We start from the raw sequence: 17,050 nt of genomic DNA on the forward strand, positions 1-17,050 counted from the left end.
GTCCCTCTTACTGCTTCAAGCTCTAAGCTCAAAGGAGATTTGCGGAGAACGTGGGGAGGAGTGAGATCAGGCCCATGGCTCTTAATGCTGTCCTTTTGGATGGTGAGTTCTTAACGCCAGGGTCAGTCACAGTAGGCTGCATGCCAGCCTCAGGACTAAGGCTTCACTTATAGAAGAGCAAATTTAACATTTACACTTAGCTAAATTGAAACATTATTTCCCATGAGCAAAGTAAGTTTGGTCACTATGGTTGCACCCATATTTGCGTGTAAAATTGGCCCCCTCCCTATCTAAATAGTCCATTTCGACATATTGGGTGACGGTTTCTGATGATGGCAAAGACCTGTGAGTAAATGATTATAAAGTACTTGGCTAATAAAGATGAGAGCTAAATAACCCTTTGATAAGGCTGGGCCATGGCAGGCATTGATAACCCTGGTCTTGCTGGCCCTCGAGCTCTTTGTGAGGTCTGGCCTCGGCAGGCACCACGTGGTACTCGTTGCCTCTGTGTCCCCAGCACTCCTGTTGATCTGTGCACCCTGGGTGCTGAGCTCTGTGCAAGCTGCAGAACCTGGAAAGTGTATGGTCCCTGCCTCCCATCTTAAAACTGATCTCACTGTAATGGGGTGACCTAGCTGGTGGTCAGTTTTTATCAGCTTTTCACATACGCCCAAAGCAGTTTGTGTATTGTAGGAAAACATAATTTTAAATGTTTCAAAACACTACTGGATAGATACTTGCATGCTGTGTTCACAGCTGCATTATTCAAAACAGCCAAAAGGTGGAAACAACCCAAGTGTCCATCAACAGATGAATGGCTAAACAAGATGTGGTCTGTACACACGGCGGAGCGTTAGCCTTAGAAAGGAATGAGATTCAGATACATGGTACAATAGGAATGAATCTGGAAAACATTTTGCTAAGTGAAATAGGCCAGACACAGAAGGACAAAGGCTGTATGATTCCACTTATATGAGGTACCTAGAGTAATCACATTCATAGAGACAGAAGTAGAATGGTGGTTGCCAGGGCCGGGGGAGGGAGGAATGGGGAGCTAGTGTTTCCTGGGTACAGAATTCCAGTTTGGGAAGATAAAAATGTTCTAAAGATGGATAGTGGTGATGGTTACACAACACTGTAACTGTACTTGTTGCCACTGAATGTTTACTTAAAAATGATTAAAATGGTAAATTAGGCTGGGTGTGGTGGCTCACGCCTGTAATCCCTGCACTTTGGGAGGCCGAGGCAGGAAGACTGCTTGAGGTCAGTCTCAGGTCCGGCCTCTTGGTGGACTGTCGTCCTGGTTCTTTGGCTCCTTGCTTGGAAAATTCACAAGCAGGGCTGATGGGACGGAATGACCACAGACAGGAAGCAATTCCACACAAACAGCTTTTATTGCAGAAAACAAGTGAGCTATACAAAGCGAGAATACTCCCAGGTGGTTTCCTTTATTGGCCTGGTCTAGGGGAGGGCTTACGGGAGGTGTGGGATGTTACCAGATGATTGATATACATGACCGACAGGTGTCCTTATAACAAAGTTGCAGCTCCACAGGTGTGTATGCGGTTGTTAGCTGTGTTTTCCTGCAGTCCCTTCCCTGGCTTCTCCGCCCCTAGGAACCGCCCTCCTGGCCTATATCTGCCACCTACAGATTTGGTCCCTGCCTAACCGTCAGGAGTTCAAGACCATCCTGGGAAACATAGCAAGACCCTATATCTATAAAAAATGGAAAAATTAACCAAGCGCGGTGGTGCACGCCGGTAGTCCCAGCTGCTCAGGAGGCTGAGGCAGGAGGATCCCTGGAACTGAGGAGTTCAAGGCTGCCGTGAGCTATGATCACATCACTGCACTCCAGCCTGTGTACAGAGTGAGACCTTGTCGCTGTTAAAAAAAAAAAAAAGAAAGAAACCTTTGGAAATTCAAATTCAGCTGTTCCTAATAACTGGAGCTGCAGTTATTGCTTCAGTTCCAAATGGGTAGAAATCTGAACTTGCTGTTCTGCTCTCACCGGAAGCAACACCAAACATTAGGTGCTGAGGGCTCCTGGCAGGGTGCTGTGGAAAGTGCAGGAAAGCACCTGGCACAGGGACCGGGGATGTGCCGCTGCTGTGGATGGGGCAGGAAAGGGGAAGAAGCTGACAGGCTGGTCTCTTTCCAGCTTCCCACAGGACCCTGGTGTCTCTGACCACCTAGGATCGCATGCTAGGCCTTTGCTGAACTCCCTCTATCCAAACCAACCTGTCAGAATTTTATCTGTCCCTCGGTCCTGTCTCTAGGCAGGTAAACATAAATTATGTTTAAAAATGTTTCCCTCTTCATCTGTATAGTGGTGAGTAAAAAAAAAAGTTTCCCCCTCAGCTGGGCCTGCTGGCACACACCTGCAATTCCTGCTACTCGGGAGGCTGAGCGAGGAGGATCGCTTGAGCCCAAGAGTTTGAGACCAGCCTGGGCAACATAGTGAGACCCTGTCTGTAAAAAAAAAAAAAAAGTTCCCCCTGGAATTTCTATTTCAGGACCAGCAAGACTTACTGAGACCGCAAACAACCCAAGAGAAGCATATACAAAATACAGGAAAATTCATAGAAAATACATGGGACCAATACGCATACAAAGAGATACCCAGTATTATCAGTAGTCAGCGAAATACAAATCGAGTCCCCTGTGACAAACCAATTTGCATCTGTTTGATTGGCAAAAACCAAAAAGTCTGGCAATACCAAATGCTGGGGAGGATGCAGATGTAAAGGACATTTTACACGTGCTAATGACAGTGTAATTTGGTGCGACCACACTGAAAAGTTAATTGGCCTTATTTCCTAAAGTAGAATATTTACAGATTGAGCAGCTTCACTCCCTGATATATAGCAAAGAGCAAACCCTGTGTCATCACCGTCACAATAACTATAACAACAATAAAAGGCATATACAAGAATGATCAATGGCACTGTGCAAAAATAGCAAAAAAACTAGAAACATCAACAGAGTGGACGAATAAATACTATACAGCTGTTAAAACGTATGAGCTGAGCAATACATAGCAATGTGAATGAATCTTAGCATATATTAAGTGAAGAAATAAGTCCCAAAAGATTACGAATAGCACGATACTGCTTTTTATAATTAAAAACAACTAAGACAAAAGCATACACTTTAAAATATAAATATAGATTCAGTACAACTATTTATAAGGGAAAGCCAGGGCAGGATGAATAGGAGCTTCAGGTAGGCAGGAAGGGGGCAGGATGGGGCCAGATGGTTGGATCAGAACCATTAATATCATCCAGGTCTTTGCTATTAGTTTCAGTCAGGGGTTTGAGGATGCTTATTACATTACTGAAAATAACTGAAGAACAGCAGGTGCATGAGCCAATGAAGAGAGTGTGCCAAGAACCAGGATTATGATTCATTCATGATCTGAAACTACACTCCCGAGATTCCCTTGTCTCTCTCCCTGCCTCCCAAAAAACAAACCCGAGAAGTCTCTGGAGTCAGCAGAACAGGGTTTCCCTCCACTTCAAGATTCCTTTCTTTTTGCTTCAGGTGTCTCTGCCCTGTATTAACACGCACGTGGCGTGACTGCAGGAGTAGCAGAGCAGGATTTACGCGTCTCGAATGGGTATTTTTAGAATAATCTCAACTATTGTTTCACGGCTCTATGTAGAGATTTGTTTCATTCCTTTGAACGACTGCATAGATTTATCTGCACTCTCATTTATTTAACGACTCTTTTATTCATGGGCAGTTAGATTATTTCTAGTTTTTGCTTTTATAAAAAGATGCTGTAGTAAATAAAAATGCTGCAAGAAATGTTCTTCTACACTTGAGTAAGGATGCTGGTAGAATGAATTTCTAGAAGAATTGCTGAGTCCAAAGAAACATATTTACATTTTGGTAGCCACTGCCAAATTACCTCCAAAATGGTTATACCTATTTGCAGCCCCGCCACCAACATGTCATGATAGGTGTGATGGGCTACGTTAGAAAGCCACAGGTTTACGGCTTCCTAGTTTTCCCTGAGCCGGCAGGGGTGGTCCAGGGTGGGAGGTGGTGGTGGGGGGTGGGAAGAATGGGTCTATGACCAGGGGCCAAGGGACAGGCCGTGCTCACCTCCTGACCTTTATGCTCTGCTCTGTGTCCCGTTTGCTCGTGGGCAGGGGCGTGGTGCTTCCTCTTGGCACAGGCAGGGCCACCGTGTCCTCCCTGCCTCCCGCACTTCCCTTGCAGTCAGCGCACTGGCCCCGCAGTGCCTTCGTTGCTGGGAAGCGGTGAGAGCACTTCTCCTCACCCGCCTCAGGGGGATGCTCTTAGGACTCGTGAAAATCCCTTTGCGATGAAAGGTGCAAACACGTCTAAGTCCAAACTTAAAGCACGACCCCATAAATAATGAGACTGGGGAAATGCCAAAATATAATGTTACAATGTCAACAAAAGCCTTGTCGCTTAATCAGAAATTTGACATTTCTTCTTTTGAATTCAGACTTTGCAAGGTTTGGTTTCAAGCCGACCACAGCCTTCCATCCAAAGCTCACGTTCACTTGTTCTGCTGCGTTTGCAGTTTTGTGGCAGAAACGAAAATCTTTTCCCTTTGCTCTACCTTTTATCAGTTCCATCAAGGAAGGTCCATTTATCATGCTTAGCATAGGGTTATGTCTGTCTTTAGGGGAATATTTTAACAAGATTTTGGGCCAAACATCCTAAATGCTGTTTAACCGCAGCCCAGTGGTCCCCACTAAACCGACTCCACACGGGCCTTGCTGAGGTCCTGAGTCCTCGTGGTCCTGGTGGACATGAGCCACAAGAGGGCTATTTTAGAGATTAACTACTGATCAGAGCCAGGGTATGAGGATCGCTTCTCTAAGCCTGGAGGCCTGTGCAGCTGCTGATGTGATGTAAGGGGCTTGTTAAATTCTGTCCCTAGTGGACTCAGATCTTCAGCTGCTTTAACTGTAAAACAGTGTCTAGAAGTGATCTGGCCTTAGGCATGATGAAGGCGTGATGCATAAAGACTTCGAGCAGCATAGAAGAGCAGCCAGTATTCTTTGGTATCAACTTTCATTTGTGAGTATAAAGGCCAAACATGATGCTGGAAGAATCCCCTAGAGTAGCAGCAATTTAGCATAGCATTAAGAATGTCAGCTTGATAAGATGTTTATTTTTATGTTAAAAATTATAAGTACACAACTATGACTTATGTCATTATAGTTTAAAGGTTATAGCTTAGAAGATGTAAGTTACAAGCATATGCAGTTGACCCTTAAACAACACCGGTTTGAATCATGTGGGTGCATTTAATGTGGATTTTCTTTTCCCTCTGCCACCCCTGAGACAGCAAGACAAAGCCCTCTTCTTCCTCCTCTTCAGTCTACTCAAGAACTTTATGATGATCCACTTCAACTTAATGAATAGCAAATGTACTTTCTGCTCCTTGTGGTTGTCTTCATAACATTTTATTTTCTCTAGCTTATTTTATTCTAAGAATATAGCATATAATACATATACAAAATATGTGTTAACCAACTGTTTATGTTATTGGTAAGGCTTTTGGTCAACAGTAGGCTGTTAGTAGCTAAGTTTGGGGAGTCAAAAGTGGGTTTTTGACTACTCAGGGAGTTGGGGCCCCTAAAACCCCTGCGTTGTTCAAGGGTCAACTGTACTATAATACTAAATGATTTCTATGCCCCTGGTGCCAAAAGGGCTTAATATATATTAATTAATTTAATCCACAAAAAGTTCTATGAGATAGGCAATACAAATTTACCCACTTTTACACATTATGTACATAGTCATAAATACAAGGTCAACAAATATAAGTACATTAATAATAAAAATAAATTACATTTATTTAGTGTCTATTATATTCAGGGAGCTAAGCTAAGCATCTTTTTATACATTATTTCATTTATTCCTCCTAATCCCATGAAGTAGAGATTATTATCCCCGTGATGTAGATGAGGAAATTTAAGATAGAAAGAGATTAAATAATGAACATACCTAAGGCCACTGAACTATTGAAAGGCAGGGCTGGGATTTGAAACATGCCAATATACGGGATAAAGCAAAAGTCATATTGCAGTTAAACAGCAGGAAGCCTAATTCTCTTGTGAAGTGAAAAGAAAGATAATTTTGTTTCAATTTCCATTGTATTCATAAATACATATGGCAAAAACACCATGCAATTGAACATTTTATGTTCAAGGGAGCTACTCCATATCATAAAGTGACCTATTATAAAACAGATCACATTTTCCCATAGGAGCAATGTTGTATAATAATAACGGGCCTTGTTCTTGGCTGAGAATTTCATGTCCAATAAATCAACAATATGGTGGAAAAGTAGAATCAAACAATAAAATCATACTTCAAAGTCAAGGGAGTTTAGAGCTCAAAGGGACCTCAGAGACTGCATAATAAGTAGCTTTAAAACTGATTTGTTTGTTTTTTTAAATACATAATTTATAATTTATCAAAATGAAAACCTTTTTGCTTCAAAGAAAACCATTAGCAAAGTGAAAAGACAATGTACAAAATGGAAAAGAATGTTTGAAATCACATATCTGTTAATGGACTTGTATCTAGAATATATAAGAAATCTTACGACACAATGGTAAAAATAGAAGGAACACTTTTTTTTTTTTTTTTTTGAGACAGAGTCTCACTGTGTTGCCTGGGCTAGAGTGCCGTGGCATCAGCCTAGCTCACAGCAACCTCAAACTCCTGGGCTCAAGCGATCCTCCTGCCTCAGTCTCCTGAGTAGCTGGGACTACAGGCATGCGCCACCATGCCCGGCTAATTTTTTCTATATATTTTTAGTTGTCCGATTAATTTCTTTCTATTTTTAGTAGAGACGGGGTCTCGCTCTTGCTCAGGCTGGTCTCGAACTCCTGAGCTCAAACAATCCACCCGCCTCGGCCTCCCAGAGAGCTAGGATTACAGGCGTGAGCCACCACGCCCGGCCGGAACACATTTTTTTAAACGAGCAAATGATCTAAATAGACATTGCTCCAAGAAAGATATACAAATGGCCAAAAAATAAATAAAAAGATGCTCAACATCATTAGTCTTCAGGGGAATGCAAACCCAAACCACAAAGATGTAGTACTTCACTCACACCAGGATGGGTGGAATTACAAAGTGGTGAGGATGCAGAGAAATTGGATCATAAGGGTACCATAGTTAAATTTTATGATATCTCAGGTATAATTCTTATTTGAGCCCATGTAGATTAAAGACATGGAGATTTCCCAATTAATGCATTTCAACAGATGTTGAAGTTAATTCAAAACCTACTTTGAAGAGATATAAAACACAATCAGCACTCATTTAACCTGTTATTTTATGTATTATCTTAGTAATCTGGATGTCTAATGGGGTCAAATTGTGAAGCTTTGTTTAGCAATTAAAAAAAACTTTTCAATCACCAATTAATAGCAGAAGAATTAAACACCTACATAAAAGTTAAGCTTACATATTAGGAATACATTTCAATTCACCATGGATTCAATACACTTTTAAATGGTTAGAAAAAAATTTTATTAACTGACTTAAGAAAAAAGCACTATTTATTAAATTCAGGTACCACTTCTTAAAACGTATCTACAGAATTTCCACCTCAATGTTTCCTTGCAAAAGAAGTGAAAACCCATAATACAGAGACTCTCTTTAATAATAAGCCACTGATAAACGCAATAGATTTATAACTTGTATAACATTTCATTCACGTACATTTTTTTCAAGCATTACACAATAATTTCAAAGCAGAGAAACTGCTTCTTCAGCAAAATGGTATTAGCTCATGTAGAAACAACTAAAAAAAGAAGCCATAGCATTTGTGCAAGAAGGGAGATTTAATACAAATCTATACTTGTGTTGCCTTGAGTAATTCTCAGGGATTGCAAGAAAATGGCATCAGGTGAAGAAGAATTGGAGGACTGTGGCCAGGGGTGAAGGGGCCCTTCCACGTCACTCTAGGCCCTTCAGAGTGTTTGGAGTTTTAAACACTGCCACCCATAAATATATCAAATGAAGGTGCCTTGCTGGGGTGCACTTTCCTTTGCCCACTCCCTCTCCTACTTCCCTAGGGCTGCAGTGGCGCTGGGAACCGTGGTGTGCGTGGAACCCGGGGAAGCTTCCTCTGTCCTGCCATGGCCCAGCATTTGCCGTGGGCACACTCATTAACGTCACAAGGCCTCCACTTTCCCATCTGAAAAATGAAGATATGCAACTCATACATTCGTTGGGAAGGTTAAAGAGAAACTGTCTGTGACAATAGAAATAGAATGGGAGCCACAAATATGAGTTGTATATGCACTTTAAAATTTCTTTAGTAGATACTTTAAAAAAGGAAACAGGTGAAATTAATTTGATGAATATATTTTATTGAACGCACAATGTCCAACATATTACCATTTCAACATGTAATCCGTGTAAAATTATTATGGAGATATTCTACATTCTTTTTTCCCTACAAAGTCATTGAAACCATCTGTGTGTTTTACTGAGAACGGCACATCTCGGTTCAGACCGTCCTCATTTCAAGTGTCCTGTGAGTGGCCACCTGTGGCTGGTGGCCGCGGTGCAGGTGCACAACACGCTAGGTGTACTCCTGCACTTAGCACGCACGTAGTGAGCGCTCGCTGCAGTCAATTTTCCACCTGCCCTCCTGCTGTTACACCTCCCCTTTCTCTGCTGCATTCTCGCTCACGCTTTCTCGACACATCCTATTCTGACTTCCTCCCACTCTTTGCTCCCTGAATGGCTGTCTCCATTGTAGGTGTGTTATTTGTCTCTCTCCATAGAGTTCAAGTGCCTCAAGAGTTATGACCCACTTTTGGATCTTAAAACCCTGGGGCATAACTCAAAGCCTGGCCCACGGGAGGGGCTGAATACATGTCATGTGAATGAATAAAGGGACAGAGGAATCGCTGCATGTGCATTTGCTTTTGTGGCAGGGCTGCTTGTTTGTTTCTCTTTTTTTTGTTATTTAATTTTTAAATACTAGTTGGCAGACCCAGTTCCCTCTTCCTTCTTAAACCACCTCTCAAGGTCATTTCCCCAAGCTGGGCTTTGCTACAGAAAAGTCATGATAAGAAAAGCAAATGTCTTGGTCAAACACTGGGCCCCCAGGGAAATCACGAAGTGTAAGCAGCAGTGCCCAAATACACAAATGATAGGTTTCGTGCGCTCTCTTACTTAGATATCATAACCCTTTGTGGAGTGCAAAGAGAAACTGCTCACCCTGCACTGAGCCTGGGCGTAAGGAGTCCACGGGACGAGAGTGCTGGGAGGACAGGGGGCACATTTACAGGAAGCAGGAGTGGGCGTGGGGACACCAGGACAGGAGGGGCCACGTCTCAGGGCAGCTGCTAAGGAGCAGGGTTGCTGTGTCCTTGGCTCACGTTCTCATTAGCCCAGTTCTCAGAGCGTCCATTTTTCCTCCTGGTTTCTGCCCCCTCACATGGAGTTGGGGGTGAGGGTGGGGAACGCTGAGGCATTTTTTACCCAGGGCTCATTTTTCACCTTCTGTCAAAGCTGCGTGTCAAGTTTGGTGGAGCCCGGCCCTAGCGCATTCCCTGTCTCCTGTAACTTTAAGGAACTGCGGAGTTGCTGTGTTTGATGTGTCTTCACTTTAACACAAAGCACACCAGGGCTGGTTAATGATCATGAACTGTCATGGCAGCCACTCTGCAAAGGTGACATTGATGGATGGGGCTGCCGCCTGGGGGGAGGTGGGTGGGTGCAGGGGCTGGAGGTTTATTTAAGCCAAAGCCGATAATAGAGGGGCCTTGTGAGTCACTGACCAGCAGGACTTTAATGGGAGAAAGAGAGGAGGAAAGTCCCCCTTTCTGCACTGCCCTCTGAAGGGGCAGCTCTCACTCTCCTCATCCTGTCTACCAAATTAAAGCATTCCTTGAAGACTCAGATCTATTTTAAATCTTCTGCTGGGAGGGTGAAATAAAAGCCCACTTCTGTCATCCACCTGGCCATCTTTCTTGGTTTGGCCTCGCTGACTTCGTTGTACATGTTTGCCTCGCTTAGCCAGTTGAAATAGGCATCCTTGTGGGATGCTAGGGTAATCCGCAGGGTAATCCCTGTGAGATTATCACTGAAACATGACTAGAAGTACAAGTGGAGTTCCCTAAGTGATTGCATCTGGGAAAATAAAATCTACTTTAAAAAATAATTCAGTAAAATTCTGATTTCCGTCTTGTGGGACAGTACCTGTCTCTTCAGGGAAGTATCAGGATATCACCATCACTTGTAAGCCATGCTGGTGGTATTATCAGATGAGCCACTTTCCAACATGACGCACCCAGGATTAGAAGCTAAAGCTTCTCCCCGACCTCAGATGTAGCTGCGCCACTAGAGTTTCATTAAAATAAGCTCTTGGGGAAATGGCCTGACCACAGAAGCCCTTCTTTGGATGAAGATGCCAAATTTGGATCTTCTGGGGACCTTTAACCTCTCAGGACTGAGGCAGAGAGACGTGCTATCGGGGTCCCTTGACAATTCTGTGGGCATGAGGGCTAATGCCAGGCGGAGAGGTCTAGTTGGCTCCCTGCTTACTAAATGCAGCAGCCCATGGCCCCTATGCGTTGCTGGAGAGCGTAAACATCAGGTTCTGGTAAATAAACTCAGGCTATCATGCAACTGTCCGACATGCACTTAAGCTGTGACTGACAGCTTGCTGGGGCGGACTTAGAGTCTAGGGCCGAAGCTTTTGGATGCAGAGGCTCCCAGGTTCCAAGATAAACAAATCTGTCGGTGAGAGTGACCAGAGTGTTAGGTCAGTCCAAGGGTCACTTATAGGTCATCCTGCTGGGAGCTTGGTCTCTGCTTTTTGTTTATCCTGGGGAGAAGAGCAGGAGGAGCCGGGCCAGAGGGTTGGGGCTCCCCTGGAAAAACAACCCTGACCTGCTCAGAAGAGCCTGTGGAAGTGGATCAGCACCCACCTTGCACTTAGTATCTAGCAAAGGTTATGGGTACATGATGGCATTTTTTACATGAGTTGATGAACAAGTCCTTTTGGAAATACAGATTGTAGGATGTGCGGGGCCAGCTCACTTGGGCTGCAGATTCAAGCCAGGGCCTAGAGTGAGTTAATAGATTACTGTTAAGAACTGGTGGCAGTCAGCTTTGGAAAAGACAGTTGAAGGAATGGGAAACTTTCCCTGTCCCTGTCCCTCTTCTGGATCTTATCAATTTTCCTTCAAAATATTTCCCCAGGTTTACATTCCTTTCCAGCTATGAGCTTTTTTAGAGAGTGATCCTAAACTTGCTTTTTTTGTGTGTGCTTGGCTCTTTAAGATTGATAGAGAGATGAAAGTAGGGGTATGTTTTATGGGCCTCCTTAGTTGATTTTTGGCAAAGTAAAGATGGTCCTCCCCTATGGACCTCTCTGTGTGGCCATCTCCTAATTCTTGCTCATTTGGAAGACACTCTGGGGCAGGAAGAAGATGTGACATCAAAGGAAGAGCTTATAGCACTTTTTGTTTCAAGATTGCAGATGAAAAGACTTTTTTTTTTTTTTTTCTGAGAGACAAGGTCTCACTGTTTTGTCTGGGCTGGTCTCAAACTCCTGGGCTCCAGCGATCCTCCTGCCTCAGCCTCCCATAGTGCTGAGATTACTGGTGTAAGTCACCTCATCTGGCCAAAAAAGACTTTTAATCCAAGATTCAATTGCTTTCTCTGAAAATATCCCTATTTAATAAATAAAAGGTCTAAAGGAGCTAATGTCTTCAGATAAGCCAGAAGCTGGAAGTACTCACAAATAAGCCCTCGGGGATATTGGTAGCCTATTTTAAGTAAACCCAGTTTATAAAACATATGATACATTAAACATTCATTTAAAGATATGTGTAAACATGCATTTAATGACATATGTAGCGATACATGTAAAGATAGCATTAAAAGAATTGAAATCATACTGAATGTCTATGACCACAATAGCATGCAACTAGGAATTGATACCAGGAGGCTAATAGGGGGGACTCTGTAAACACTTGGAAACTAAACATAAAGAGGAAATCTTTTGTTTTTTTGGAAGTGTCAAGGGAAACAAAAAATATTGAGCTGAATGAAAATGAAAATGTAATATATCGAGATTTGTGGGATACAGTTAAAGCAGTGCTGAGAGGCAAATTTATAGCATTAAAATGCTTCCATTAGAAAAGAGGGGAAAAAACCTATGCCAATCAGAAGGAAGGAAGCAATACAGATAAAAGCAGCAACCAATGAAGTTGAAAACAGAAAAACAATAGAGGAGCCTGAGCAACATAGCGAGACCCCATCTCTATAAAAAATAGAAAAATTAGCCAGGTGTGGTGATGAGCATCAGTAGTCCCAGCTACTTAGGAGGCTGAGGCAGGAGGATCACTTGAAGCCAGGAGTTCAATGCTGTAGTGAGCTATGATAACACCACTACACTCTAGCCCAGGCAACAGAACAAGACCCTGTCTTGAACAAAACAAAATAAAAACAAACAAAGAAAAGAAAAACAATAGAGGAAACGAAGGAAACAAACATTAATTCTTTAAAAAGGTCAATAAAATTGACAAATCCCCAGCAAAGAAAAGAAAGAAGACAAAGAAGAGACAAGACACAAATTACCACTATCAGAAGTGAAACAGATACTCTGAAGGCATCACAAAGGCAATAAGGGAATGTTGCAAACAATTCTACATCCATAAATTTAGATCTGTGACAACTTAGATAAAATGTACCAATTCCTCAAAAAACACAAACTACCACAACTCATCTAATATGGAATAGATAATGTTCCTAGCCCTATAATTATTAAGGAAATGGAACTAATATTGAATCCCTCCCACACACACAAAAAGAAATCTTTAGGCCCAGATAGTTTTGCCAGAGAATTCTATCAAATGTTTAAGCAAGAATTAACTCCAATTTTACACAACTTTATCCTAGAAAACAGAAGAGGGAACACTTCTCAATTCATTTTATATTACCCTGATACCAAAACCAGACAAAAAAGAAAACTACAGAATAATATCCTTTGTGAATACAATTTCAAAAATTCTTAGTCAAATATTAGCAAATAGAATTCAGCAATATATAAAAATAGTTATATACCATGACTAAGTGGTATTTATTCTAGGAATGCAAGAGTGGCTCAAAATTTGAAAAATCAATGAATAGATATAATCTACCACATTAATAGGCTAAGGAAGAAAAATGACATTATATCAATGGATGCATTTGACAAATTCTACCTTCCTTCCTTCCTTCTTCCTTCCTTCCTTCCTTCCTTCCTTCCTCCTCCTTCCCTTCCCTTCCCTTCCCTATTTCTCTCCCCCTTTCCTTCCCTCCCCCTCCCTTCCCTTCCCTTCCCTTCCCTTCCCTTCCCTTCCTTTCCCTCCTTCCTCCTCCCTTCCCTTCCCTCCCTCCCTCCCCACTTCCTTCCCTTCCCTTCCCTTCTCCTCCTTCCCTTCCTTCCTCTTCCCTTTGTTTCAGACAGTCTTGGCATGTTGCCCAGGCTGGAGAGCAGGGATGTAATCACAGCTCACTGTAGCCTTAAACTCCTGGGCTCAAGCAATCCTTTTGCCTCAGCCTCCCAAAGTGTTGGGATCACAGGTGTGAGCTGCCACACCTGGCCTTCAACATCCATTCTTGATAAAAACTTTCAGAAAAATAGGAATAGAGGAGAACTTTCTCAATTTGTAAAGAACATCTATAGGCCTGTGGCCGAGGCAAGAGGATTGCTTGAGCCCAGAAGTTCAAGGCTGCAGTGGGCTGTATTGGCTGTTGGCACAAGTGCACTCCAGCCTGGATGACAGAGTGAGAACCTGTCTCAACAACAAAAACCAAAAAAAAAAAAAAAAATCTGTAAAATACCTACAGTTAACATCATACTTGACAATGAAAGAAGGTAAGGATGTCTGCTGTCACTACTCACGTTGAACATAGTGCTGGAAGTTCTACCCAGTGCAAGGGGGCAAGAAAAAAAATAGAAGACATATAGATTAAAAAGAAAAAATAAAACTGTCCTTATTTATAGATAATATGACTGTCTCCATAGAAAAGCCTAAGGAATCTTTTAAAAAAAACCTTCTAGAACTAATAAGTCAGTTTAGCAAGGTCACAGGATACAAGATATACACATAAAAATCAACTGTATTACTATATCCTTAACAACAATGTCTCTATATGGAAACATCAACAAAAAATACTGTGCTATTTATAATAGGTCAAAAAAAGAGAAATAGGTATAAGTCTGACAAAACACATATAGGATTTGTATACTGATAGCTACAAAATGCTGATGAAAGAAATCAGACAAGATCTAAATAAACTGAGAGATATACCACACTCATGGCCTAGAAGATTCATTGTAGTAAAGGTCAATTTTCTCCACATTGAAATATAGGTTTAATGAAATTCCTATCAAAATTCCAGCAAGACTTTGACTGTTGTAAAACTTCTATGAAAAGGTAAAGGACCTAGAATAGCTAAAACAATTTTGAAAAAGAAGACTAAAGTGGGAAGAATCAACCTACTTGATTTCAAAACTTATTATATATCTATATATATTATGTGTCCATAGTAATCGAGATTGTGTGATATTATAGGCAGAGACATAGAGACATAGATACATAGATCAATTGAACAGAGTAGAGAGTCCAGAAATGGACTTACATGAATACACCCAACTAATTTTTAACAAATGTGCAAAAGCCATTTCATGGAGGAAAGATAGTCCTTTATAAATGGTGCTGGGAAAATTGAACATCCATAGGCAAAAAAAGAAAGAAAGAAAAAAGAAAAAGAAAGAAAGAAAGAAAATGAACTTCAACTCAAGTCTCACACCTCACATAAAAATTAAGTCAAAATTGATCACAGATTTACAAAATAAAAATTGTAGGAAAAAAAATCACAGAAAATCTTTAGGACCTAGGGCTAGGCAAAGAATTTTTAGACTTGACACCAAGGGCATGATTTATTTCTTTAAAATGTTGATAAACTATCCTTCATTAGAATTAAAAGCTTTTAATCTCTAAAAGACCATGTGAAGAGGATGAAAAAACAAGTTAGAAACTGGGACAAAATATTTGCAAACTACATATCAAAGAACTAGTATCTAGATTACATAAAGAACCCTCAAAACTCAATAGTAAAAACACCAAACAATCCAATTAGAAAATGGGCAGAGGACAAGAAAAGACATCTCACTGAGGAGGAATGCAGGTGGTAAATAAACACATGAAAAGATGTTCAACACCATCAGCCATTAGGGAAATGCAAATTGAATCCACAACAAAATAATTGCTATACACCTACCAGAATGATGAAACAAAAAGGTGTGACAAAGCTCTTGTGAAGATGTGCAGAAGACCAGCATATGTTGCTGGTGGGAATGTAAAATGGTTCAGCCACTCTGGAGAGCAGTTTGTCATGTTTATTAAAAGAACTAAGTATGCAACTATGATGTGACCCAACGATTACACTCCTGGGCATTTGTCCCAGGGAAATGAAAACTTACATTCACACAAAAAACTTGAACATGGATGTGCATAGCACCCTTATTATTAATAGCAAAACTGGAAACAACCAAGATGTCCTTCAACAGGTGAGTGGTTAAACAAACTGTGGCACATCCACACCATGGAATCACACGCAGCAATGAAGAGAGACAGACGACTGATACTCACAACTTGGATGGAACTCAAGGATATTATGCCGAGTGAAAAAAAAAAAACCAATCTCAAAATGATTCCATTTTTAATGTTCTTGAGAAGACAAAATGATAGAAATGAAGAGCAGAGTAGTAATTGCCAGGCATTAAGGGGGTGGTGGGGGTGGAAGGGAAGTGGGTGTGGCTCTGCAACGACAACAAGAGTTATCCTTGTGGTGCAGGAACTCTTCTGTGTCTTCTCTGTAATGCTGCCAACATCCTTGTTGGGATATTGTGCTGTAGTTTTGCAAGATGCATCGGGGGCACATGCCATTTTGATTATTCTAAAATTTACATGGACAAGACAAGGAACTCAAATAGCCAAAATAATTTTGAAAAAAGAATAAAGTGGGAAGAATCAATACCCAAGCAATCAGGTAGATGGTACTCAAGGTTTCTTTGTATTATTTCTTATGACTCCACCTGAGTTTACAACTATCTCAAAAATTTAAAAATATTTTTTTTTTTTTTTTGAGACAGAGTCTCACTGTGTTGCCCGGGCTAGAGTGAGTGCCGTGGCTCAGCCTAGCTCACAGCAACCTCAAACTCCTGGGCTCAAGCGATCCTCCTGCCTCAGTCTCCTGAGTAGCTGGGACTACAGGCATGCGCCACCATGCCCGGCTAATTTTTTCTATATATTTTTAGTTGTCCGATTAATTTCTTTCTATTTTTAGTAGAGACGGGGTCTCGCTCTTGCTCAGGCTGGTCTCGAACTCCTGAGCTCAAACAATCCGCCTGCCTCGGCCTCCCAGAGAGCTAGGATTACAGGCGTGAGCCACCAAGCCCGGCCTAAAAATATTTTTCAGAGTTATCAGGATTTGTAGTCTAATACCTTTAAATTATGAGCTTGTCTGGTAATATATATTTTAGGTAGCTAATCAAATTAATCTTTAAGACATCTATTTTATTTACAAAAAAGTGTTCTTGAATGAACTATAGGATAAAGTAACCTACATTTTTACTGTCACCAAAACCCCATGTATATCTGTCCCATTTGTTCTATCATAAAACTTCTCATCCACTCCCTCAATCGTTGACTTATTCATTTGGACAAGACGTGTGTGCGCAGACCCAGAGCAAGGCTCAGAGACACACACTGTCCCACCTTTGTGGAGTGCCATCAAATCAGACTCTCCAGCTGTGCTCGTGGCTCTCGGATATTGGAGAAGAGAAGTGCTGAAGTCATTGAAGTCTCAGGTCTATATCCTAATCTAAAGGATTTAGATTCCTTTGTGAAAGCCACTTTGAGAGTGTCAGTTTTTTGGCTTTTGAAAAGCCTCCCTTAAAATTTATAATCTGAAGGGGGTACAAAAGATCAGCCTAAGTGTCCATCAATGGATGAATGTATAAAGAAAATAT

The sequence above is a fragment of the Propithecus coquereli genome, unplaced genomic scaffold (genome assembly GCF_000956105.1).
Source record: "Propithecus coquereli isolate 6110/MARCELLA unplaced genomic scaffold, Pcoq_1.0 Scaffold38, whole genome shotgun sequence".
Taxonomy (NCBI): domain Eukaryota; kingdom Metazoa; phylum Chordata; class Mammalia; order Primates; family Indriidae; genus Propithecus; species Propithecus coquereli.